A 26424-nucleotide genomic window follows, 5' to 3' on the forward strand; every position below is an offset into this window, starting at 1 on the left:
AGGCAAGGGAGTCGACACAGAGTCAACAAAAAAAACCACATGAAGAAAATAAGCTGGCAAAAAACATACACAAAGCAGCAAGCGTTTAAGTAAAGAGAAGCAAAGCAGGCCATCGCTTACTACCACACTCCTCTGAAAAGTACCCCATCCCATCCGATATCACAAGCTAAGTCAGAGGCAGGCCTGGTCAGTACTCGCTTGGGACACCGCCTGGAAATAGCAACTGCCGTCGGCTTTTCTTGTTCGCTGTTTGCTGTTCTTCACGCCGACGCTGCCTTCATTTGCCAGTCTTTTTGCTGATCGCTCGCTCGCTCGCTCGCTGTTGCTCGCTTTCCTCGGCCCATTTCCTGGCAGCACGTTCATAGGAACGGGAGAAGGCCATTCAGCCCTTTGAGCCTGTTCCGCCATTCATGACTGATGTGTACCTTAACTCCATTTACCCGCCTGTGCTCCATAACCCTCAATACCCGTGCCGAACAAAAATCAATCAATCTCGGTTTTGAGATTTTCAATTGATCCCCAGCCTCAACAGCTTTTTGGGGGAGAGAGTTCCAGATTTCTACTACACTTTGTGTGAAGAAGTGCTTCCTGACATCACCCGTGAACTGCCTAGCTGTAATTTTCAGATTATGCCCCCTTGTTCCGGACTCCCCCACCAGAGGAAATAGTTTCTCTATCGAGCCTATCAGCTCCTTTAATAATCTTAAACACCTCAATTAGATCTTAATCTTCTAAACTCAAGGGAATACGAGCCTAGTCGATGCAACCTGTCCTGATAACTTAACCCTTTTAGCCCCGGTATCATTTTGGTAAATGTGCGCTGCAGCCCCTCCAAGGCCAGTGTATCCTTCCTGAGGTGTGGTGCCCAGAACTGAACGCAGTACTCCAGATGCGGTCTAAGCAGAGTTTTATACAACCGTAGCATAACTTTGTATTGTATTCCAGCCCTGTTGAGATGAAGACTAACATTCGCCGACCTGCCGGTCAAATCGGGGCCAGCGGCTGCTTTTATCCATGTGCGGAAAGGCAGACATCTTCTTCTGGCCTGAATTGGGCCAAGGTGACTTAAATTGGGGTGTGGGCTTGAGCCTTTTCTAAGCAGCTGGGCCTGGGAGAGGAGAAAAGGCTGCTCCCCGGTTGTCTGTATTTTGAGGCAGGAGGGAGCAGCGTTTTTGCAGCAGTGAGTGAGTGAGTGAGTGAGTGAGTGATTGGGTGAGTGAGTGAAGGAATGGTGAAGCTAATGAAGGTTAAGGCCAGGGGAAGGCAATGAAGGGTAGGTAGGGTTGCCAACTCTGGTTGGACGCATTCCTGGAGGTTTTATCACATGACTTCCAACCACCCGACCCAGTCAAACATCCTTTTTGACCCATCTGCTATAATTTTCGAACTAATTAAGAAAAGCGTTCAAAGAAAAGGAAAAACCATTTTTCTTTTAATGCCTCTATGATGTTTCTCCACGGTTGGTTGGCAGCAGTGTCCAGGAGATTAATCTTTAATTCCTGGAGACTCCAGGGCAATCCTGGAGGCTTGGTAACCCTCCAATTGCGTGAGGTAAGCAGTCAAGTACTGACTTTTCATATTGAATCTACATTTTCTTTACCCAACATTTGGACTTCTGTCCCTTTCTCCCCAGGTTTTGCCGGGCCTCCGACAGGTCAATTTCACCCCTTAGGGCCTCTGCCTGCCCCATTTCTTATGCCTACACCACATAATCTACAAGCCTCTCCATCACCATTTTGATGCCCATTTTAGTTCATGCATCCGGAAAGTCCCGAAAGGCCTCTCCCGACCAACAATCACGGCATGTGTTTATTGATGATTTCAGGGGCTTTCGTCGCGAAGACACTAGCCAGAAGTCCAGCGCAGGTGTTGATGAGTTTTTATGTGAGAAAGGTCAGTGCTAAGTTTACTTCTTAGTACAGCACAGAAGGAGGCCACAGGCCAGTAAATGTTTTCCCTTGCAGAGATTGCTACCTTTGAGGTCCTTGTTTTTAACTTGGTCCCTATCCGTAGCTGGTGAAAGTGTGAGTAGAGGACTAGAGTACAAGGCGGCAGAAGTTATGCTGCAGCTATACAAAACCCTGGTAAGACCGCACCTGGAGTACTGTGAGCAGTTCTGGGCACCGCACCTTCGGAAGGACATATCGGCCTCGGAGGGAGTGCAGCGTAGGTTTACTAGAACGCTAGCCGGACTTCAAGGGTTAAGTTACGAGGAGAGATGACACAAATTGGGGTTGTATTCTCTGGAGTTTCGAAGGTTAAGGGGTGATCTGATGGAAGTTCATAAGATATTAAGGGGAACAGATAGGGTGGATAGAGAGCAACTATTTCCGCTGGTTGGGGATTCTAGGAGTAGGGGGCAGAGTCTAAAAAGTAGAGCCAGACCTTTGAGGAGAGAGATGAGAAAACATTACTACCCACAAAGGGTGGTAGAAGTTTGTAAGTCTCTCACGCAAAGGGCAATTGATAGGAGCTGAATTGCGAAATTGAAATGTGAGAGAGATAGGTTTTTGTCAAGCAAAGGTATGAAGGGATATGGGCGAAAGGCAGGTCTCTGGAGTTGGATGAGAGATGAGCCATGATGTTCTGAAATGGCGGAGCAGGCAGGCAGGCAGGCAGGCAGGCAGGCGGGTGTGAATGGCCTCCTCCTGTTGCTATGTTGTAGGATTTGAATGAAGCGTTGAGCTTGCTATGTGATTGTTTTGCAGATGAAGCAGGACTTGTGTGTGTTTGTGTTTGGCAGTGCGAATGCGTGTACCCTGTGAGTGATGTTGTTTCCCCCGGCGCCAGGCAAGTGCAGAAAGTGTGGTAAAGAATGAAGAAGAGGACTGCAGCCCTTTAAGTAAAGGGAAAAGCAAGCAATTGATGCCTACGGCCATACTAGTCTGAGAACGCCCGATCTCGTCTGATCTCGGAAACTTAAGCGGAGTCAGGCCTGGTTAGTACTTGGATGGGAGACCGCCTGGGAATACCAGGTGCAGTCGGCTTTTCTTGCCAGCAGAGGCTGCTCTCAGCTCTGCACACTCCCTTCAATCACAAAGCTTTTTGCTGCTTGCTCCTGCACTCTCTCTCGCTTTCCTTTGCCCATTCCTTTGCTGCACATTCTCCTGCTGCCAGACAAAGGCAAGGGAGTCGACACAGAGTCAACAAAAAAAAACACATGAAGAAAATAAGCTGGCAAAAAACATACACAAAGCAGCAAGCGTTTAAGTAAAGAGAAGCAAAGCAGGCCATCGCTTACTACCACACTCCTCTGAAAAGTACCCCATCCCATCCGATATCACAAGCTAAGTCAGAGGCAGGCCTGGTCAGTACTCGCTTGGGACACCGCCTGGAAATAGCAACTGCCGTCGGCTTTTCTTGTTCGCTGTTTGCTGTTCTTCACGCCGACGCTGCCTTCATTTGCCAGTCTTTTTGCTGATCGCTCGCTCGCTCGCTCGCTCGCTGTTGCTCGCTTTCCTCGGCCCATTTCCTGGCAGCACGTTCATAGGAACGGGAGAAGGCCATTCAGCCCTTTGAGCCTGTTCTGCCATTCGTGACTGATGTGTACCTTAACTCCATTTACCCGCCTGTGCTCCATAACCCTCAACACCCGTGCCTAACAAAAATCAATCAATCTCGGTTTTGAGATTTTCAATTGATCCCCAGCCTCAACAGCTTTTTGGGGGAGAGAGTTCCAGATTTCTACTACACTTTGTGTGAAGAAGTGCTTCCTGACATCACCCGTGAACTGCCTAGCTGTAATTTTAAGATTATGCCCCCTTGTTCCGGACTCCCCCACCAGAGGAAATAGTTTCTCTATCGAGCCTATCAGCTCCTTTAATAATCTTAAACACCTCAATTAGATCTTAATCTTCTAAACTCAAGGGAATACGAGCCGAGTCGATGCAACCTGTCCTGACAACTTAACCCTTTTAGCCCCGGTATCATTTTGGTAAATATGCGCTGCAGCCCCTCCAAGACCAGTGTATCCTTCCTGAGGTGTGGTGCCCAGAACTGAACGCAGTACTCCAGATGCGGTCTAAGCAGAGCTTTATACAACCGTAGCATAACTTTGTATTGTATTCCAGCCCTGTTGAGATGAAGACTAACATTCGCCGACCTGCCGGTCAAATCGGGGCCAGCGGCTGCTTTTATCCATGTGCGGAAAGGCACACATCTTCTTCTGGCCTGAATTGGGCCAAGGTGACTTAAATTGGGGTCTGGGCTTGAGCCTTTTCTAAGCAGCTGGGCCTGGGAGAGGAGAAAAGGCTGCTCCCCGGTTGTCTGTATTTTGAGGCAGGAGGGAGCAGCGTTTTTGCAGCAGTGAGTGAGTGAGTGAGTGAGTGATTGGGTGAGTGAGTGAAGGAATGGTGAAGCTAATGAAGGTTAAGGCCAGGGGAAGGCAATGAAGGGTAGGTAGGGTTGCCAACTCTGGTTGGACGCATTCCTGGAGGTTTTATCACATGACTTCCAACCACCCGACCCAGTCAAACATCCTTTTTGACCCATCTGCTATAATTTTCGAACTAATTAAGAAAAGCGTTCAAAGAAAAGGAAAAACCATTTTTCTTTTAATGCCTCTATGATGTTTCTCCACGGTTGGTTGGCAGCAGTGTCCAGGAGATTAATCTTTAATTCCTGGAGACTCCAGGGCAATCCTGGAGGCTTGGCAACCCTCCAATTGCGTGAGGTAAGCAGTCAAGTACTGACTTTTCATATTGAATCTACATTTTCTTTACCCAACATTTGGACTTCTGTCCCTTTCTCCCCAGGTTTTGCCGGGCCTCCGACAGGTCAATTTCACCCCTTAGGGCCTCTGCCTGCCCCATTTCTTATGCCTACACCACATAATCTACAAGCCTCTCCATCACCATTTTGATGCCCATTTTAGTTCATGCATGCGGAAAGTCCCGAAAGGCCTCTCCCGACCAACAATCACGGCATGTGTTTATTGAATGATTTCAGGGGCTTTCGTCGCGAAGACACTAGCCAGAAGTCCAGCGCAGGTGTTGATGAGTTTTTATGTGAGAAAGGTCAGTGCTAAGTTTACTTCTTAGTACAGCACAGAAGGAGGCCACAGGCCAGTAAATGTTTTCCCTTGCAGAGATTGCTACCTTTGAGGTCCTTGTTTTTAACTTGGTCCCTATCCGTAGCTGGTGAAAGTGTGAGTAGAGGACTAGAGTACAAGGTGGCAGAAGTTATGCTGCAGCTATACAAAACCCTGGTAAGACCGGACCTGGAGTACTGTGAGCAGTTCTGGGCACCGCACCTTCGGAAGGACATATCGGCCTCGGAGGGAGTGCAGCGTAGGTTTACTAGAACGCTAGCCGGACTTCAAGGGTTAAGTTACGAGGAGAGATGACACAAATTGGGGTTGTATTCTCTGGAGTTTCGAAGGTTAAGGGGTGATCTGATGGAAGTTCATAAGATATTAAGGGGAACAGATAGGGTGGATAGAGAGCAACTATTTCCGCTGGTTGGGGATTCTAGGAGTAGGGGGCAGAGTCTAAAAAGTAGAGCCAGACCTTTGAGGAGAGAGATGAGAAAACATTACTACACACAAAGGGTGGTAGAAGTTTGTAAGTCTCTCACGCAAAGGGCAATTGATAGGAGCTGAATTGCGAAATTGAAATGTGAGAGAGATAGGTTTTTGTCAAGCAAAGGTATGAAGGGATATGGGCGAAAGGCAGGTCTCTGGAGTTGGATGAGAGATGAGCCATGATGTTCTGAAATGGCGGAGCAGGCAGGCAGGCAGGCAGGCAGGCAGGCAGGCGGGTGTGAATGGCCTCCTCCTGTTGCTATGTTGTAGGATTTGAATGAAGCGTTGAGCTTGCTATGTGATTGTTTTGCAGATGAAGCAGGACTTGTGTGTGTTTGTGTTTGGCAGTGCGAATGCGTGTACCCTGTGAGTGATGTTGTTTCCCCCGGCGCCAGGCAAGTGCAGAAAGTGTGGTAAAGAATGAAGAAGAGGACTGCAGCCCTTTAAGTAAAGGGAAAAGCAAGCAATTGATGCCTACGGCCATACTAGTCTGAAAACGCCCGATCTCGTCTGATCTCGGAAGCTAAGCAGAGTCAGGCCTGGTTAGTACTTGGATGGGAGACCGCCTGGGAATACGAGGTGCAGTAGGCTTTTCTTGCCAGCAGAGGCTGCTCTCAGCTCTGCGCACTCCCTTCAATCACAAAGCTTTTTGCTGCTTGCTCCTGCACTCTCTCTCGCTTTCCTTTGCCCATTCCTTTGCTGCACATTCTCCTGCTGCCAGACAAAGGCAAGGGAGTCGACACAGAGTCAACAAAAAAAAACACATGAAGAAAATAAGCTGGCAAAAAACATACACAAAGCAGCAAGCGTTTAAGTAAAGAGAAGCAAAGCAGGCCATCGCTTACTACCACACTCCTCTGAAAAGTACCCCATCCCATCCGATATCACAAGCTAAGTCAGAGGCAGGCCTGGTCAGTACTCGCTTGGGACACCGCCTGGAAATAGCAACTGCCGTCGGCTTTTCTTGTTAGCTGTTTGCTGTTCTTCACGCCGACGCTGCCTTCATTTGCCAGTCTTTTTGCTGATCGCTCGCTCGCTCGCTCGCTCGCTGTTGCTCGCTTTCCTCGGCCCATTTCCTGGCAGCACGTTCATAGGAACGGGAGAAGGCCATTCAGCCCTTTGAGCCTGTTCTGCCATTCGTGACTGATGTGTACCTTAACTCCATTTACCCGCCTGTGCTCCATAACCCTCAACACCCGTGCCTAACAAAAATCAATCAATCTCGGTTTTGAGATTTTCAATTGATCCCCAGCCTCAACAGCTTTTTGGGGGAGAGAGTTCCAGATTTCTACTACACTTTGTGTGAAGAAGTGCTTCCTGACATCACCCGTGAACTGCCTAGCTGTAATTTTCAGATTATGCCCCCTTGTTCCGGACTCCCCCACCAGAGGAAATAGTTTCTCTATCGAGCCTATCAGCTCCTTTAATAATCTTAAACACCTCAATTAGATCTTAATCTTCTCAACTCAAGGGAATACGAGCCGAGTCGATGCAACCTGTCCTGACAACTTAACCCTTTTAGCCCCGGTATCATTTTGGTAAATGTGCGCTGCAGCCCCTCCAAGACCAGTGTATCCTTCCTGAGGTGTGGTGCCCAGAACTGAACGCAGTACTCCAGATGCGGTCTAAGCAGAGCTTTATACAACCGTAGCATAAATTTGTATTGTATTCCAGCCCTGTTGAGATGAAGACTAACATTCGCCGACCTGCCGGTCAAATCGGGGCCAGCGGCTGCTTTTATCCATGTGCGGAAAGGCACACATCTTCTTCTGGCCTGAATTGGGCCAAGGTGACTTAAATTGGGGTCTGGGCTTGAGCCTTTTCTAAGCAGCTGGGCCTGGGAGAGGAGAAAAGGCTGCTCCCCGGTTGTCTGTATTTTGAGGCAGGAGGGAGCAGCGTTTTTGCAGCAGTGAGTGAGTGAGTGAGTGAGTGATTGGGTGAGTGAGTGAAGGAATGGTGAAGCTAATGAAGGTTAAGGCCAGGGGAAGGCAATGAAGGGTAGGTAGGGTTGCCAACTCTGGTTGGACGCATTCCTGGAGGTTTTATCACATGACTTCCAACCACCCGACCCAGTCAAACATCCTTTTTGACCCATCTGCTATAATTTTCGAACTAATTAAGAAAAGCGTTCAAAGAAAAGGAAAAACCATTTTTCTTTTAATGCCTCTATGATGTTTCTCCACGGTTGGTTGGCAGCAGTGTCCAGGAGATTAATCTTTAATTCCTGGAGACTCCAGGGCAATCCTGGAGGCTTGGCAACCCTCCAATTGCGTGAGGTAAGCAGTCAAGTACTGACTTTTCATATTGAATCTACATTTTCTTTACCCAACATTTGGACTTCTGTCCCTTTCTCCCCAGGTTTTGCCGGGCCTCCGACAGGTCAATTTCACCCCTTAGGGCCTCTGCCTGCCCCATTTCTTATGCCTACACCACATAATCTACAAGCCTCTCCATCACCATTTTGATGCCCATTTTAGTTCATGCATGCGGAAAGTCCCGAAAGGCCTCTCCCGACCAACAATCACGGCATGTGTTTATTGAATGATTTCAGGGGCTTTCGTCGCGAAGACACTAGCCAGAAGTCCAGCGCAGGTGTTGATGAGTTTTTATGTGAGAAAGGTCAGTGCTAAGTTTACTTCTTAGTACAGCACAGAAGGAGGCCACAGGCCAGTAAATGTTTTCCCTTGCAGAGATTGCTACCTTTGAGGTCCTTGTTTTTAACTTGGTCCCTATCCGTAGCTGGTGAAAGTGTGAGTAGAGGACTAGAGTACAAGGCGGCAGAAGTTATGCTGCAGCTATACAAAACCCTGGTAAGACCGCACCTGGAGTACTGTGAGCAGTTCTGGGCACCGCACCTTCGGAAGGACATATCGGCCTCGGAGGGAGTGCAGCGTAGGTTTACTAGAACGCTAGCCGGACTTCAAGGGTTAAGTTACGAGGAGAGATGACACAAATTGGGGTTGTATTCTCTGGAGTTTCGAAGGTTAAGGGGTGATCTGATGGAAGTTCATAAGATATTAAGGGGAACAGATAGGGTGGATAGAGAGCAACTATTTCCGCTGGTTGGGGATTCTAGGAGTAGGGGGCAGAGTCTAAAAAGTAGAGCCAGACCTTTGAGGAGAGAGATGAGAAAACATTACTACACACAAAGGGTGGTAGAAGTTTGTAAGTCTCTCACGCAAAGGGCAATTGATAGGAGCTGAATTGCGAAATTGAAATGTGAGAGAGATAGGTTTTTGTCAAGCAAAGGTATGAAGGGATATGGGCGAAAGGCAGGTCTCTGGAGTTGGATGAGAGATGAGCCATGATGTTCTGAAATGGCGGAGCAGGCAGGCAGGCAGGCAGGCAGGCAGGCGGGTGTGAATGGCCTCCTCCTGTTGCTATGTTGTAGGATTTGAATGAAGCGTTGAGCTTGCTATGTGATTGTTTTGCAGATGAAGCAGGACTTGTGTGTGTTTGTGTTTGGCAGTGCGAATGCGTGTACCCTGTGAGTGATGTTGTTTCCCCCGGCGCCAGGCAAGTGCAGAAAGTGTGGTAAAGAATGAAGAAGAGGACTGCAGCCCTTTAAGTAAAGGGAAAAGCAAGCAATTGATGCCTACGGCCATACTAGTCTGAAAACGCCCGATCTCGTCTGATCTCGGTAGCTTAAGCAGAGTCAGGCCTGGTTAGTACTTGGATGGGAGACCGCCTGGGAATACGAGGTGCAGTAGGCTTTTCTTGCCAGCAGAGGCTGCTCTCAGCTCTGCGCACTCCCTTCAATCACAAAGCTTTTTGCTGCTTGCTCCTGCACTCTCTCTCGCTTTCCTTTGCCCATTCCTTTGCTGCACATTCTCCTGCTGCCAGACAAAGGCAAGGGAGTCGACACAGAGTCAACAAAAAAAAACACATGAAGAAAATAAGCTGGCAAAAAACATACACAAAGCAGCAAGCGTTTAAGTAAAGAGAAGCAAAGCAGGCCATCGCTTACTACCACACTCCTCTGAAAAGTACCCCATCCCATCCGATATCACAAGCTAAGTCAGAGGCAGGCCTGGTCAGTACTCGCTTGGGACACCGCCTGGAAATAGCAACTGCCGTCGGCTTTTCTTGTTAGCTGTTTGCTGTTCTTCACGCCGACGCTGCCTTCATTTGCCAGTCTTTTTGCTGATCGCTCGCTCGCTCGCTCGCTCGCTGTTGCTCGCTTTCCTCGGCCCATTTCCTGGCAGCACGTTCATAGGAACGGGAGAAGGCCATTCAGCCCTTTGAGCCTGTTCTGCCATTCGTGACTGATGTGTACCTTAACTCCATTTACCCGCCTGTGCTCCATAACCCTCAACACCCGTGCCTAACAAAAATCAATCAATCTCGGTTTTGAGATTTTCAATTGATCCCCAGCCTCAACAGCTTTTTGGGGGAGAGAGTTCCAGATTTCTACTACACTTTGTGTGAAGAAGTGCTTCCTGACATCACCCGTGAACTGCCTAGCTGTAATTTTCAGATTATGCCCCCTTGTTCCGGACTCCCCCACCAGAGGAAATAGTTTCTCTATCGAGCCTATCAGCTCCTTTAATAATCTTAAACACCTCAATTAGATCTTAATCTTCTAAACTCAAGGGAATACGAGCCGAGTCGATGCAACCTGTCCTGACAACTTAACCCTTTTAGCCCCGGTATCATTTTGGTAAATGTGCGCTGCAGCCCCTCCAAGACCAGTGTATCCTTCCTGAGGTGTGGTGCCCAGAATTGAACGCAGTACTCCAGATGCGGTCTAAGCAGAGCTTTATACAACCGTAGCATAACTTTGTATTGTATTCCAGCCCTGTTGAGATGAAGACTAACATTCGCCGACCTGCCGGTCAAATCGGGGCCAGCGGCTGCTTTTATCCATGTGCGGAAAGGCAGACATCTTCTTCTGGCCTGAATTGGGCCAAGGTGACTTAAATTGGGGTCTGGGCTTGAGCCTTTTCTAAGCAGCTGGGCCTGGGAGAGGAGAAAAGGCTGCTCCCCGGTTGTCTGTATTTTGAGGCAGGAGGGACCAGCGTTTTTGCAGCAGTGAGTGAGTGAGTGAGTGATTGGGTGAGTGAGTGAAGGAATGGTGAAGCTAATGAAGGTTAAGGCCAGGGGAAGGCAATGAAGGGTAGGTAGGGTTGCCAACTCTGGTTGGACGCATTCCTGGAGGTTTTATCACATGACTTCCAACCACCCGACCCAGTCAAACATCCTTTTTGACCCATCTGCTATAATTTTCGAACTAATTAAGAAAAGCGTTCAAAGAAAAGGAAAAACCATTTTTCTTTTAATGCCTCTATGATGTTTCTCCACGGTTGGTTGGCAGCAGTGTCCAGGAGATTAATCTTTAATTCCTGGAGACTCCAGGGCAATCCTGGAGGCTTGGCAACCCTCCAATTGCGTGAGGTAAGCAGTCAAGTACTGACTTTTCATATTGAATCTACATTTTCTTTACCCAACATTTGGACTTCTGTCCCTTTCTCCCCAGGTTTTGCCGGGCCTCCGACAGGTCAATTTCACCCCTTAGGGCCTCTGCCTGCCCCATTTCTTATGCCTACACCACATAATCTACAAGCCTCTCCATCACCATTTTGATGCCCATTTTAGTTCATGCATGCGGAAAGTCCCGAAAGGCCTCTCCCGACCAACAATCACGGCATGTGTTTATTGAATGATTTCAGGGGCTTTCGTCGCGAAGACACTAGCCAGAAGTCCAGCGCAGGTGTTGATGAGTTTTTATGTGAGAAAGGTCAGTGCTAAGTTTACTTCTTAGTACAGCACAGAAGGAGGCCACAGGCCAGTAAATGTTTTCCCTTGCAGAGATTGCTACCTTTGAGGTCCTTGTTTTTAACTTGGTCCCTATCCGTAGCTGGTGAAAGTGTGAGTAGAGGACTAGAGTACAAGGTGGCAGAAGTTATGCTGCAGCTATACAAAACCCTGGTAAGACCGGACCTGGAGTACTGTGAGCAGTTCTGGGCACCGCACCTTCGGAAGGACATATCGGCCTCGGAGGGAGTGCAGCGTAGGTTTACTAGAACGCTAGCCGGACTTCAAGGGTTAAGTTACGAGGAGAGATGACACAAATTGGGGTTGTATTCTCTGGAGTTTCGAAGGTTAAGGGGTGATCTGATGGAAGTTCATAAGATATTAAGGGGAACAGATAGGGTGGATAGAGAGCAACTATTTCCGCTGGTTGGGGATTCTAGGAGTAGGGGGCAGAGTCTAAAAAGTAGAGCCAGACCTTTGAGGAGAGAGATGAGAAAACATTACTACCCACAAAGGGTGGTAGAAGTTTGTAAGTCTCTCACGCAAAGGGCAATTGATAGGAGCTGAATTGCGAAATTGAAATGTGAGAGAGATAGGTTTTTGTCAAGCAAAGGTATGAAGGGATATGGGCGAAAGGCAGGTCTCTGGAGTTGGATGAGAGATGAGCCATGATGTTCTGAAATGGCGGAGCAGGCAGGCAGGCAGGCAGGCAGGCAGGCAGGCGGGTGTGAATGGCCTCCTCCTGTTGCTATGTTGTAGGATTTGAATGAAGCGTTGAGCTTGCTATGTGATTGTTTTGCAGATGAAGCAGGACTTGTGTGTGTTTGTGTTTGGCAGTGCGAATGCGTGTACCCTGTGAGTGATGTTGTTTCCCCCGGCGCCAGGCAAGTGCAGAAAGTGTGGTAAAGAATGAAGAAGAGGACTGCAGCCCTTTAAGTAAAGGGAAAAGCAAGCAATTGATGCCTACGGCCATACTAGTCTGAAAACGCCCGATCTCGTCTGATCTCGGAAGCTAAGCAGAGTCAGGCCTGGTTAGTACTTGGATGGGAGACCGCCTGGGAATACGAGGTGCAGTAGGCTTTTCTTGCCAGCAGAGGCTGCTCTCAGCTCTGCGCACTCCCTTCAATCACAAAGCTTTTTGCTGCTTGCTCCTGCACTCTCTCTCGCTTTCCTTTGCCCATTCCTTTGCTGCACATTCTCCTGCTGCCAGACAAAGGCAAGGGAGTCGACACAGAGTCAACAAAAAAAAACACATGAAGAAAATAAGCTGGCAAAAAACATACACAAAGCAGCAAGCGTTTAAGTAAAGAGAAGCAAAGCAGGCCATCGCTTACTACCACACTCCTCTGAAAAGTACCCCATCCCATCCGATATCACAAGCTAAGTCAGAGGCAGGCCTGGTCAGTACTCGCTTGGGACACCGCCTGGAAATAGCAACTGCCGTCGGCTTTTCTTGTTAGCTGTTTGCTGTTCTTCACGCCGACGCTGCCTTCATTTGCCAGTCTTTTTGCTGATCGCTCGCTCGCTCGCTGTTGCTCGCTTTCCTCGGCCCATTTCCTGGCAGCACGTTCATAGGAACGGGAGAAGGCCATTCAGCCCTTTGAGCCTGTTCCGCCATTCATGACTGATGTGTACCTTAACTCCATTTACCCGCCTGTGCTCCATAACCCTCAATACCCGTGCCGAACAAAAATCAATCAATCTCGGTTTTGAGATTTTCAATTGATCCCCAGCCTCAACAGCTTTTTGGGGGAGAGAGTTCCAGATTTCTACTACACTTTGTGTGAAGAAGTGCTTCCTGACATCACCCGTGAACTGCCTAGCTGTAATTTTCAGATTATGCCCCCTTGTTCCGGACTCCCCCACCAGAGGAAATAGTTTCTCTATCGAGCCTATCAGCTCCTTTAATAATCTTAAACACCTCAATTAGATCTTAATCTTCTAAACTCAAGGGAATACGAGCCTAGTCGATGCAACCTGTCCTGATAACTTAACCCTTTTAGCCCCGGTATCATTTTGGTAAATGTGCGCTGCAGCCCCTCCAAGGCCAGTGTATCCTTCCTGAGGTGTGGTGCCCAGAACTGAACGCAGTACTCCAGATGCGGTCTAAGCAGAGTTTTATACAACCGTAGCATAACTTTGTATTGTATTCCAGCCCTGTTGAGATGAAGACTAACATTCGCCGACCTGCCGGTCAAATCGGGGCCAGCGGCTGCTTTTATCCATGTGCGGAAAGGCAGACATCTTCTTCTGGCCTGAATTGGGCCAAGGTGACTTAAATTGGGGTGTGGGCTTGAGCCTTTTCTAAGCAGCTGGGCCTGGGAGAGGAGAAAAGGCTGCTCCCCGGTTGTCTGTATTTTGAGGCAGGAGGGAGCAGCGTTTTTGCAGCAGTGAGTGAGTGAGTGAGTGAGTGAGTGATTGGGTGAGTGAGTGAAGGAATGGTGAAGCTAATGAAGGTTAAGGCCAGGGGAAGGCAATGAAGGGTAGGTAGGGTTGCCAACTCTGGTTGGACGCATTCCTGGAGGTTTTATCACATGACTTCCAACCACCCGACCCAGTCAAACATCCTTTTTGACCCATCTGCTATAATTTTCGAACTAATTAAGAAAAGCGTTCAAAGAAAAGGAAAAACCATTTTTCTTTTAATGCCTCTATGATGTTTCTCCACGGTTGGTTGGCAGCAGTGTCCAGGAGATTAATCTTTAATTCCTGGAGACTCCAGGGCAATCCTGGAGGCTTGGCAACCCTACAATTGCGTGAGGTAAGCAGTCAAGTACTGACTTTTCATATTGAATCTACATTTTCTTTACCCAACATTTGGACTTCTGTCCCTTTCTCCCCAGGTTTTGCCGGGCCTCCGACAGGTCAATTTCACCCCTTAGGGCCTCTGCCTGCCCCATTTCTTATGCCTACACCACATAATCTACAAGCCTCTCCATCACCATTTTGATGCCCATTTTAGTTCATGCATCCGGAAAGTCCCGAAAGGCCTCTCCCGACCAACAATCACGGCATGTGTTTATTGATGATTTCAGGGGCTTTCGTCGCGAAGACACTAGCCAGAAGTCCAGCGCAGGTGTTGATGAGTTTTTATGTGAGAAAGGTCAGTGCTAAGTTTACTTCTTAGTACAGCACAGAAGGAGGCCACAGGCCAGTAAATGTTTTCCCTTGCAGAGATTGCTACCTTTGAGGTCCTTGTTTTTAACTTGGTCCCTATCCGTAGCTGGTGAAAGTGTGAGTAGAGGACTAGAGTACAAGGGGGCAGAAGTTATGCTGCAGCTATACAAAACCCTGGTTAGACCGCACCTGGAGTACTGTGAGCAGTTCTGGGCACCGCACCTTCGAAAGGACATATCGGCCTCGGAGGGAGTGCAGCGTAGGTTTACTAGAACGCTAGCCGGACTTCAAGGGTTATGTTACGAGGAGAGATGACACAAATTGGGGTTGTATTCTCTGGAGTTTCGAAGGTTAAGGGGTGATCTGATGGAAGTTCATAAGATATTAAGGGGAACAGATAGGGTGGATAGAGAGCAACTATTTCCGCTGGTTGGGGATTCTAGGAGTAGGGGGCAGAGTCTAAAAAGTAGAGCCAGACCTTTGAGGAGAGAGATGAGAAAACATTACTACACACAAAGGGTGGTAGAAGTTTGTAAGTCTCTCACGCAAAGGGCAATTGATAGGAGCTGAATTGCGAAATTGAAATGTGAGAGAGATAGGTTTTTGTCAAGCAAAGGTATGAAGGGATATGGGCGAAAGGCAGGTCTCTGGAGTTAGATGAGAGATGAGCCATGATGTTCTGAAATGGCGGAGCAGGCAGGCAGGCAGGCAGGGAGGCAGGCAGGCAGGCAGGTGTGAATGGCCTCCTCCTGTTGCTATGTTGTAGGATTTGAATGAAGCGTTGAGCTTGCTATGTGATTGTTTTGCAGATGAAGCAGGACTTGTGTGTGTTTGTGTTTGGCAGTGCGAATGCGTGTACCCTGTGAGTGATGTTGTTTCCCCCGGCGCCAGGCAAGTGCAGAAAGTGTGGTAAAGAATGAAGAAGAGGACTGCAGCCCTTTAAGTAAAGGGAAAAGCAAGCAATTGATGCCTACGGCCATACTAGTCTGAAAACGCCTGATCTCGTCTGATCTCGGAAGCTTAAGCAGAGTCAGGCCTGGTTAGTACTTGGATGGGAGACCGCCTGGGAATACCAGGTGCAGTAGGCTTTTCTTGCCAGCAGAGGCTGCTCTCAGCTCTGCGCACTCCCTTCAATCACAAAGCTTTTTGCTGCTTGCTCCTGCACTCTCTCTCGCTTTCCTTTGCCCATTCCTTTGCTGCACATTCTCCTGCTGCCAGACAAAGGCAAGGGAGTCGACACAGAGTCAACAAAAAAAAACACATGAAGAAAATAAGCTGGCAAAAAACATACACAAAGCAGCAAGCGTTTAAGTAAAGAGAAGCAAAGCAGGCCATCGCTTACCACCACACTCCTCTGAAAAGTACCCCATCCCATCCGATATCACAAGCTAAGTCAGAGGCAGGCCTGGTCAGTACTCGCTTGGGACACCGCCTGGAAATAGCAACTGCCGTCGGCTTTTCTTGTTCGCTGTTTGCTGTTCTTCACGCCGACGCTGCCTTCATTTGCCAGTGTTTTTGCTGATCGATCGCTCGCTCGCTGTTGCTCGCTTTCCTCGGCCCATTTCCTGGCAGCACGTTCATAGGAACGGGAGAAGGCCATTCAGCCCTTTGAGCCTGTTCCGCCATTCATGACTGATGTGTACCTTAACTCCATTTACCCGCCTGTGCTCCATAACCCTCAATACCCGTGCCTAACAAAAATCAATCAATCTCGGTTTTGAGATTTTCAATTGATCCCCAGCCTCAACAGCTTTTTGGGGGAGAGAGTTCCAGATTTCTACTACACTTTGTGTGAAGAAGTGCTTCCTGACATCACCCGTGAACTGCCTAGCTGTAATTTTCAGATTATGCCCCCTTGTTCCGGACTCCCCCACCAGAGGAAATAGTTTCTCTATCGAGCCTATCAGCTCCTTTAATAATCTTAAACACCTCAATTAGATCTTAATCTTCTAAACTCAAGGGAATACGAGCCTAGTCGATGCAACCTGTCCTGATAACTTAACCCTTTTAGCCCCGGTATCATTTTGGTAAATATGCGCTGCAGCCCCTCCAAGGCCAGTGTATCCTTCCTGAGGTGTGGTGCCCAGAACTGAACGCAGTACTCCAGATGCGGTCTAAGCAGAGTTTTATACAACCGTAGCATAACTTTGTATTGTATTCCAGCCCTGTTGAGATGAAGACTAACATTCGCCGACCTGCCGGTCAAATCGGGGCCAGCGGCTGCTTTTATCCATGTGCGGAAAGGCAGACATCTTCTTCTGGCCTGAATTGGGCCAAGGTGACTTAAATTGGGGTCTGGGCTTGAGCCTTTTCTAAGCAGCTGGGCCTGGGAGAGGAGAAAAGGCTGCTCCCCGGTTGTCTGTATTTTGAGGCAGGAGGGAGCAGCGTTTTTGCAGCAGTGAGTGAGTGAGTGAGTGAGTGAGTGATTGGGTGAGTGAGTGAAGGAATGGTGAAGCTAATGAAGGTTAAGGCCAGGGGAAGGCAATGAAGGGTAGGTAGGGTTGCCAACTCTGGTTGGACGCATTCCTGGAGGTTTTATCACATGACTTCCAACCACCCGACCCAGTCAAACATCCTTTTTGACCCATCTGCTATAATTTTCGAACTAATTAAGAAAAGCGTTCAAAGAAAATGAAAAACCATTTTTCTTTTAATGCCTCTATGATGTTTCTCCACGGTTGGTTGGCAGCAGTGTCCAGGAGATTAATCTTTAATTCCTGGAGACTCCAGGGCAATCCTGGAGGCTTGGCAACCCTCCAATTGCGTGAGGTAAGCAGTCAAGTACTGACTTTTCATATTGAATCTACATTTTCTTTACCCAACATTTGGACTTCTGTCCCTTTCTCCCCAGGTTTTGCCGGGCCTCCGACAGGTCAATTTCACCCCTTAGGGCCTCTGCCTGCCCCATTTCTTATGCCTACACCACATAATCTACAAGCCTCTCCATCACCATTTTGATGCCCATTTTAGTTCATGCATGCGGAAAGTCCCGAAAGGCCTCTCCCGACCAACAATCACGGCATGTGTTTATTGAATGATTTCAGGGGCTTTCGTCGCGAAGACACTAGCCAGAAGTCCAGCGCAGGTGTTGATGAGTTTTTATGTGAGAAAGGTCAGTGCTAAGTTTACTTCTTAGTACAGCACAGAAGGAGGCCACAGGCCAGTAAATGTTTTCCCTTGCAGAGATTGCTACCTTTGAGGTCCTTGTTTTTAACTTGGTCCCTATCCGTAGCTGGTGAAAGTGTGAGTAGAGGACTAGAGTACAAGGCGGCAGAAGTTATGCTGCAGCTATACAAAACCCTGGTAAGACCGCACCTGGAGTACTGTGAGCAGTTCTGGGCACCGCACCTTCGGAAGGACATATCGGCCTCGGAGGGAGTGCAGCGTAGGTTTACTAGAACGCTAGCCGGACTTCAAGGGTTAAGTTACGAGGAGAGATGACACAAATTGGGGTTGTATTCTCTGGAGTTTCGAAGGTTAAGGGGTGATCTGATGGAAGTTCATAAGATATTAAGGGGAACAGATAGGGTGGATAGAGAGCAACTATTTCCGCTGGTTGGGGATTCTAGGAGTAGGGGGCAGAGTCTAAAAAGTAGAGCCAGACCTTTGAGGAGAGAGATGAGAAAACATTACTACACACAAAGGGTGGTAGAAGTTTGTAAGTCTCTCACGCAAAGGGCAATTGATAGGAGCTGAATTGCGAAATTGAAATGTGAGAGAGATAGGTTTTTGTCAAGCAAAGGTATGAAGGGATATGGGCGAAAGGCAGGTCTCTGGAGTTGGATGAGAGATGAGCCATGATGTTCTGAAATGGCGGAGCAGGCAGGCAGGCAGGCAGGCAGGCAGGCGGGTGTGAATGGCCTCCTCCTGTTGCTATGTTGTAGGATTTGAATGAAGCGTTGAGCTTGCTATGTGATTGTTTTGCAGATGAAGCAGGACTTGTGTGTGTTTGTGTTTGGCAGTGCGAATGCGTGTACCCTGTGAGTGATGTTGTTTCCCCCGGCGCCAGGCAAGTGCAGAAAGTGTGGTAAAGAATGAAGAAGAGGACTGCAGCCCTTTAAGTAAAGGGAAAAGCAAGCAATTGATGCCTACGGCCATACTAGTCTGAAAACGCCCGATCTCGTCTGATCTCGGTAGCTTAAGCAGAGTCAGGCCTGGTTAGTACTTGGATGGGAGACCGCCTGGGAATACGAGGTGCAGTAGGCTTTTCTTGCCAGCAGAGGCTGCTCTCAGCTCTGCGCACTCCCTTCAATCACAAAGCTTTTTGCTGCTTGCTCCTGCACTCTCTCTCGCTTTCCTTTGCCCATTCCTTTGCTGCACATTCTCCTGCTGCCAGACAAAGGCAAGGGAGTCGACACAGAGTCAACAAAAAAAAACACATGAAGAAAATAAGCTGGCAAAAAACATACACAAAGCAGCAAGCGTTTAAGTAAAGAGAAGCAAAGCAGGCCATCGCTTACTACCACACTCCTCTGAAAAGTACCCCATCCCATCCGATATCACAAGCTAAGTCAGAGGCAGGCCTGGTCAGTACTCGCTTGGGACACCGCCTGGAAATAGCAACTGCCGTCGGCTTTTCTTGTTAGCTGTTTGCTGTTCTTCACGCCGACGCTGCCTTCATTTGCCAGTCTTTTTGCTGATCGCTCGCTCGCTCGCTCGCTCGCTGTTGCTCGCTTTCCTCGGCCCATTTCCTGGCAGCACGTTCATAGGAACGGGAGAAGGCCATTCAGCCCTTTGAGCCTGTTCTGCCATTCGTGACTGATGTGTACCTTAACTCCATTTACCCGCCTGTGCTCCATAACCCTCAACACCCGTGCCTAACAAAAATCAATCAATCTCGGTTTTGAGATTTTCAATTGATCCCCAGCCTCAACAGCTTTTTGGGGGAGAGAGTTCCAGATTTCTACTACACTTTGTGTGAAGAAGTGCTTCCTGACATCACCCGTGAACTGCCTAGCTGTAATTTTCAGATTATGCCCCCTTGTTCCGGACTCCCCCACCAGAGGAAATAGTTTCTCTATCGAGCCTATCAGCTCCTTTAATAATCTTAAACACCTCAATTAGATCTTAATCTTCTAAACTCAAGGGAATACGAGCCGAGTCGATGCAACCTGTCCTGACAACTTAACCCTTTTAGCCCCGGTATCATTTTGGTAAATGTGCGCTGCAGCCCCTCCAAGACCAGTGTATCCTTCCTGAGGTGTGGTGCCCAGAACTGAACGCAGTACTCCAGATGCGGTCTAAGCAGAGCTTTATACAACCGTAGCATAACTTTGTATTGTATTCCAGCCCTGTTGAGATGAAGACTAACATTCGCCGACCTGCCGGTCAAATCGGGGCCAGCGGCTGCTTTTATCCATGTGCGGAAAGGCACACATCTTCTTCTGGCCTGAATTGGGCCAAGGTGACTTAAATTGGGGTGTGGGCTTGAGCCTTTTCTAAGCAGCTGGGCCTGGGAGAGGAGAAAAGGCTGCTCCCCGGTTGTCTGTATTTTGAGGCAGGAGGGACCAGCGTTTTTGCAGCAGTGAGTGAGTGAGTGAGTGAGTGAAGGAATGGTGAAGCTAATGAAGGTTAAGGCCAGGGGAAGGCAATGAAGGGTAGGTAGGGTTGCCAACTCTGGTTGGACGCATTCCTGGAGGTTTTATCACATGACTTCCAACCACCCGACCCAGTCAAACATCCTTTTTGACCCATCTGCTATAATTTTCGAACTAATTAAGAAAAGCGTTCAAAGAAAAGGAAAAACCATTTTTCTTTTAATGCCTCTATGATGTTTCTCCACGGTTGGCTGGCAGCAGTGTCCAGGAGATTAATCTTTAATTCCTGGAGACTCCAGGGCAATCCTGGAGGCTTGGCAACCCTACAATTGCGTGAGGTAAGCATTCAAGTACTGACTTTTCATATTGAATCTACATTTTCTTTACCCAACATTTGGACTTCTGTCCCTTTCTCCCCAGGTTTTGCCGGGCCTCCGACAGGTCAATTTCACCCCTTAGGGCCTCTGCCTGCCCCATTTCTTATGCCTACACCACATAATCTACAAGCCTCTCCATCACCATTTTGATGCCCATTTTAGTTCATGCATCCGGAAAGTCCCGAAAGGCCTCTCCCGACCAACAATCACGGCATGTGTTTATTGAATGATTTCAGGGGCTTTCGTCGCGAAGACACTAGCCAGAAGTCCAGCGCAGGTGTTGATGAGTTTTTATGTGAGAAAGGTCAGTGCTAAGTTTACTTCTTAGTACAGCACAGAAGGAGGCCACAGGCCAGTAAATGTTTTCCCTTGCAGAGATTGCTACCTTTGAGGTCCTTGTTTTTAACTTGGTCCCTATCCGTAGCTGGTGAAAGTGTGAGTAGAGGACTAGAGTACAAGGCGGCAGAAGTTATGCTGCAGCTATACAAAACCCTGGTTAGACCGCACCTGGAGTACTGTGAGCAGTTCTGGGCACCGCACCTTCGGAAGGACATATCGGCCTCGGAGGGAGTGCGGCGTAGGTTTACTAGAACGCTAGCTGGACTTCAAGGGTTAAGTTACGAGGAGAGATGACACAAATTGGGGTTGTATTCTCTGGAGTTTCGAAGGTTAAGGGGTGATCTGATGGAAGTTCATAAGATATTAAGGGGAACAGATAGGGTGGATAGAGAGCAACTATTTCCGCTGGTTGGGGATTCTAGGAGTAGGGGGCAGAGTCTAAAAAGTAGAGCCAGACCTTTGAGGAGAGAGATGAGAAAACATTACTACCCACAAAGGGTGGTAGAAGTTTGTAAGTCTCTCACGCAAAGGGCAATTGATAGGAGCTGAATTGCGAAATTGAAATGTGAGAGAGATAGGTTTTTGTCAAGCAAAGGTATGAAGGGATATGGGCGAAAGGCAGGTCTCTGGAGTTAGATGAGAGATGAGCCATGATGTTCTGAAATGGCGGAGCAGGCAGGCAGGCAGGCAGACAGGCAGGCAGGCGGGTGGGTGTGAATGGCCTCCTCCTGTTGCTATGTTGTAGGATTTGAATGAAGCGTTGAGCTTGCTATGTGATTGTTTTGCAGATGAAGCAGGACTTGTGTGTGTTTGTGTTTGGCAGTGCGAATGCGTGTACCCTGTGAGTGATGTTGTTTCCCCCGGCGCCAGGCAAGTGCAGAAAGTATGGTAAAGAATGAAGAAGAAGACTGCAGCCCTTTAAGTAAAGGGAAAAGCAAGCAATTGATGCCTACGGCCATACTAGTCTGAAAACGCCCGATCTCGTCTGATCTCGGAAGCTAAGCAGAGTCAGGCCTGGTTAGTACTTGGATGGGAGACCGCCTGGGAATACCAGGTGCAGTAGGCTTTTCTTGCCAGCAGAGGCTGCTCTCAGCTCTGCGCACTCCCTTCAATCACAAAGCTTTTTGCTGCTTGCTCCTGCACACTCTCTCGCTTTCCTTTGCCCATTCCTTTGCTGCACATTCTCCTGCTGCCAGACAAAGGCAAGGGAGTCGACACAGAGTCAACAAAAAAAAACACATGAAGAAAATAAGCTGGCAAAAAACATACACAAAGCAGCAAGCGTTTAAGTAAAGAGAAGCAAAGCAGGCCATCGCTTACTCCCACACTCCTCTGAAAAGTACCCCATCCCATCCGATATCACAAGCTAAGTCAGAGGCAGGCCTGGTCAGTACTCGCTTGGGACACCGCCTGGAAATAGCAACTGCCGTCAGCTTTTCTTGTTAGCTGTTTGCTGTTCTTCACGCCGACGCTGCCTTCATTTGCCAGTCTTTTTGCTGATCGCTCGCTCGCTCGCTCACTCGCTCGCTCGCTGTTGCTCGCTTTCCTCGGCCCATTTCCTGGCAGCACGTTCATAGGAACGGGAGAAGGCCATTCAGCCCTTTGAGCCTGTTCCGCCATTCGTGACTGATGTGTACCTTAACTCCATTTACCCGCCTGTGCTCCATAACCCTCAACACCCGTGCCTAACAAAAATCAATCAATCTCGGTTTTGAGATTTTCAATTGATCCCCAGCCTCAACAGCTTTTTGGGGGAGAGAGTTCCAGATTTCTACTACACTTTGTGTGAAGAAGTGCTTCCTGACATCACCCGTGAACTGCCTAGCTGTAATTTTCAGATTATGCCCCCTTGTTCCGGACTCCCCCACCAGAGGAAATAGTTTCTCTATCGAGCCTATCAGCTCCTTTAATAATCTTAAACACCTCAATTAGATCTTAATCTTCTAAACTCAAGGGAATACGAGCCTAGTCGATGCAACCTGTCCTGACAACTTAACCCTTTTAGCCCCGGTATCATTTTGGTAAATGTGCGCTGCAGCCCCTCCAAGACCAGTGTATCCTTCCTGAGGTGTGGTGCCCAGAACTGAACGCAGTACTCCAGATGCGGTCTAAGCAGAGCTTTATACAACCGTAGCATAACTTTGTATTGTATTCCAGCCCTGTTGAGATGAAGACTAACATTCGCCGACCTGCCGGTCAAATCGGGGCCAGCGGCTGCTTTTATCCATGTGCGGAAAGGCACACATCTTCTTCTGGCCTGAATTGGGCCAAGGTGACTTAAATTGGGGTGTGGGCTTGAGCCTTTTCTAAGCAGCTGGGCCTGGGAGAGGAGAAAAGGCTGCTCCCCGGTTGTCTGTATTTTGAGGCAGGAGGGACCAGCGTTTTTGCAGCAGTGAGTGAGTGAGTGAGTGAGTGAAGGAATGGTGAAGCTAATGAAGGTTAAGGCCAGGGGAAGGCAATGAAGGGTAGGTAGGGTTGCCAACTCTGGTTGGACGCATTCCTGGAGGTTTTATCACATGACTTCCAACCACCCGACCCAGTCAAACATCCTTTTTGACCCATCTGCTATAATTTTCGAACTAATTAAGAAAAGCGTTCAAAGAAAAGGAAAAACCATTTTTCTTTTAATGCCTCTATGATGTTTCTCCACGGTTGGCTGGCAGCAGTGTCCAGGAGATTAATCTTTAATTCCTGGAGACTCCAGGGCAATCCTGGAGGCTTGGCAACCCTACAATTGCGTGAGGTAAGCATTCAAGTACTGACTTTTCATATTGAATCTACATTTTCTTTACCCAACATTTGGACTTCTGTCCCTTTCTCCCCAGGTTTTGCCGGGCCTCCGACAGGTCAATTTCACCCCTTAGGGCCTCTGCCTGCCCCATTTCTTATGCCTACACCACATAATCTACAAGCCTCTCCATCACCATTTTGATGCCCATTTTAGTTCATGCATCCGGAAAGTCCCGAAAGGCCTCTCCCGACCAACAATCACGGCATGTGTTTATTGAATGATTTCAGGGGCTTTCGTCGCGAAGACACTAGCCAGAAGTCCAGCGCAGGTGTTGATGAGTTTTTATGTGAGAAAGGTCAGTGCTAAGTTTACTTCTTAGTACAGCACAGAAGGAGGCCACAGGCCAGTAAATGTTTTCCCTTGCAGAGATTGCTACCTTTGAGGTCCTTGTTTTTAACTTGGTCCCTATCCGTAGCTGGTGAAAGTGTGAGTAGAGGACTAGAGTACAAGGCGGCAGAAGTTATGCTGCAGCTATACAAAACCCTGGTTAGACCGCACCTGGAGTACTGTGAGCAGTTCTGGGCACCGCACCTTCGGAAGGACATATCGGCCTCGGAGGGAGTGCAGCGTAGGTTTACTAGAACGCTAGCTGGACTTCAAGGGTTAAGTTACGAGGAGAGATGACACAAATTGGGGTTGTATTCTCTGGAGTTTCGAAGGTTAAGGGGTGATCTGATGGAAGTTCATAAGATATTAAGGGGAACAGATAGGGTGGATAGAGAGCAACTATTTCCGCTGGTTGGGGATTCTAGGAGTAGGGGGCAGAGTCTAAAAAGTAGAGCCAGACCTTTGAGGAGAGAGATGAGAAAACATTACTACCCACAAAGGGTGGTAGAAGTTTGTAAGTCTCTCACGCAAAGGGCAATTGATAGGAGCTGAATTGCGAAATTGAAATGTGAGAGAGATAGGTTTTTGTCAAGCAAAGGTATGAAGGGATATGGGCGAAAGGCAGGTCTCTGGAGTTAGATGAGAGATGAGCCATGATGTTCTGAAATGGCGGAGCAGGCAGGCAGGCAGGCAGACAGGCAGGCAGGCGGGTGGGTGTGAATGGCCTCCTCCTGTTGCTATGTTGTAGGATTTGAATGAAGCGTTGAGCTTGCTATGTGATTGTTTTGCAGATGAAGCAGGACTTGTGTGTGTTTGTGTTTGGCAGTGCGAATGCGTGTACCCTGTGAGTGATGTTGTTTCCCCCGGCGCCAGGCAAGTGCAGAAAGTATGGTAAAGAATGAAGAAGAAGACTGCAGCCCTTTAAGTAAAGGGAAAAGCAAGCAATTGATGCCTACGGCCATACTAGTCTGAAAACGTCTGATCTCGGAAGCTAAGCAGAGTCAGGCCTGGTTAGTACTTGGATGGGAGACCGCCTGGGAATACCAGGTGCAGTAGGCTTTTCTTGCCAGCAGAGGCTGCTCTCAGCTCTGCGCACTCCCTTCAATCACAAAGCTTTTTGCTGCTTGCTCCTGCACACTCTCTCGCTTTCCTTTGCCCATTCCTTTGCTGCACATTCTCCTGCTGCCAGACAAAGGCAAGGGAGTCGACACAGAGTCAACAAAAAAAAACACATGAAGAAAATAAGCTGGCAAAAAACATACACAAAGCAGCAAGCGTTTAAGTAAAGAGAAGCAAAGCAGGCCATCGCTTACTCCCACACTCCTCTGAAAAGTACCCCATCCCATCCGATATCACAAGCTAAGTCAGAGGCAGGCCTGGTCAGTACTCGCTTGGGACACCGCCTGGAAATAGCAACTGCCGTCAGCTTTTCTTGTTAGCTGTTTGCTGTTCTTCACGCCGACGCTGCCTTCATTTGCCAGTCTTTTTGCTGATCGCTCGCTCGCTCGCTCACTCGCTCGCTCGCTGTTGCTCGCTTTCCTCTGCCCATTTCCTGGCAGCACGTTCATAGGAACGGGAGAAGGCCATTCAGCCCTTTGAGCCTGTTCCGCCATTCGTGACTGATGTGTACCTTAACTCCATTTACCCGCCTGTGCTCCATAACCCTCAACACCCGTGCCTAACAAAAATCAATCAATCTCGGTTTTGAGATTTTCAATTGATCCCCAGCCTCAACAGCTTTTTGGGGGAGAGAGTTCCAGATTTCTACTACACTTTGTGTGAAGAAGTGCTTCCTGACATCACCCGTGAACTGCCTAGCTGTAATTTTCAGATTATGCCCCCTTGTTCCGGACTCCCCCACCAGAGGAAATAGTTTCTCTATCGAGCCTATCAGCTCCTTTAATAATCTTAAACACCTCAATTAGATCTTAATCTTCTAAACTCAAGGGAATACGAGCCTAGTCGATGCAACCTGTCCTGACAACTTAACCCTTTTAGCCCCGGTATCATTTTGGTAAATGTGCGCTGCAGCCCCTCCAAGACCAGTGTATCCTTCCTGAGGTGTGGTGCCCAGAACTGAACGCAGTACTCCAGATGCGGTCTAAGCAGAGCTTTATACAACCGTAGCATAACTTTGTATTGTATTCCAGCCCTGTTGAGATGAAGACTAACATTCGCCGACCTGCCGGTCAAATCGGGGCCAGCGGCTGCTTTTATCCATGTGCGGAAAGGCACACATCTTCTTCTGGCCTGAATTGGGCCAAGGTGACTTAAATTGGGGTGTGGGCTTGAGCCTTTTCTAAGCAGCTGGGCCTGGGAGAGGAGAAAAGGCTGCTCCCCGGTTGTCTGTATTTTGAGGCAGGAGGGACCAGCGTTTTTGCAGCAGTGAGTGAGTGAGTGAGTGAGTGAAGGAATGGTGAAGCTAATGAAGGTTAAGGCCAGGGGAAGGCAATGAAGGGTAGGTAGGGTTGCCAACTCTGGTTGGACGCATTCCTGGAGGTTTTATCACATGACTTCCAACCACCCGACCCAGTCAAACATCCTTTTTGACCCATCTGCTATAATTTTCGAACTAATTAAGAAAAGCGTTCAAAGAAAAGGAAAAACCATTTTTCTTTTAATGCCTCTATGATGTTTCTCCACGGTTGGCTGGCAGCAGTG

At 48.4% G+C, this 26424-nt stretch overlaps 4 non-coding genes and 4 pseudogenes across 4 annotated transcripts; all 8 read left to right on the plus strand.

Annotated features, from left to right (window-relative positions):
- The first annotated feature begins 2867 nt into the window (after positions 1-2867).
- Positions 2868-2987, plus strand: LOC137322359 (5S ribosomal RNA; annotated as a pseudogene).
- A 3006-nt stretch (positions 2988-5993) lies between these two features.
- Positions 5994-6112, plus strand: LOC137322248 (5S ribosomal RNA). Its single transcript, XR_010963005.1, has one exon. It is a non-coding gene; the product is annotated as a 5S ribosomal RNA (ribosomal RNA).
- A 3002-nt stretch (positions 6113-9114) lies between these two features.
- LOC137322348 (5S ribosomal RNA) lies at positions 9115-9234 on the plus strand (annotated as a pseudogene).
- Positions 9235-12236: 3002 nt separating this feature from the next.
- LOC137322249 (5S ribosomal RNA) lies at positions 12237-12355 on the plus strand. Its single transcript, XR_010963006.1, has one exon. It is a non-coding gene; the product is annotated as a 5S ribosomal RNA (ribosomal RNA).
- A 3005-nt stretch (positions 12356-15360) lies between these two features.
- On the plus strand, positions 15361-15480 carry LOC137322314 (5S ribosomal RNA). Its single transcript, XR_010963068.1, has one exon. It is a non-coding gene; the product is annotated as a 5S ribosomal RNA (ribosomal RNA).
- A 2998-nt stretch (positions 15481-18478) lies between these two features.
- LOC137322349 (5S ribosomal RNA) lies at positions 18479-18598 on the plus strand (annotated as a pseudogene).
- Positions 18599-21592: 2994 nt separating this feature from the next.
- On the plus strand, positions 21593-21711 carry LOC137322264 (5S ribosomal RNA). Its single transcript, XR_010963020.1, has one exon. It is a non-coding gene; the product is annotated as a 5S ribosomal RNA (ribosomal RNA).
- Positions 21712-24713: 3002 nt separating this feature from the next.
- On the plus strand, positions 24714-24822 carry LOC137322361 (5S ribosomal RNA; annotated as a pseudogene).
- The last annotated feature ends 1602 nt before the right edge of the window (positions 24823-26424 follow it).

This window comes from Heptranchias perlo, chromosome 5, assembly GCF_035084215.1.
Source record: "Heptranchias perlo isolate sHepPer1 chromosome 5, sHepPer1.hap1, whole genome shotgun sequence".
Taxonomy (NCBI): domain Eukaryota; kingdom Metazoa; phylum Chordata; class Chondrichthyes; order Hexanchiformes; family Hexanchidae; genus Heptranchias; species Heptranchias perlo.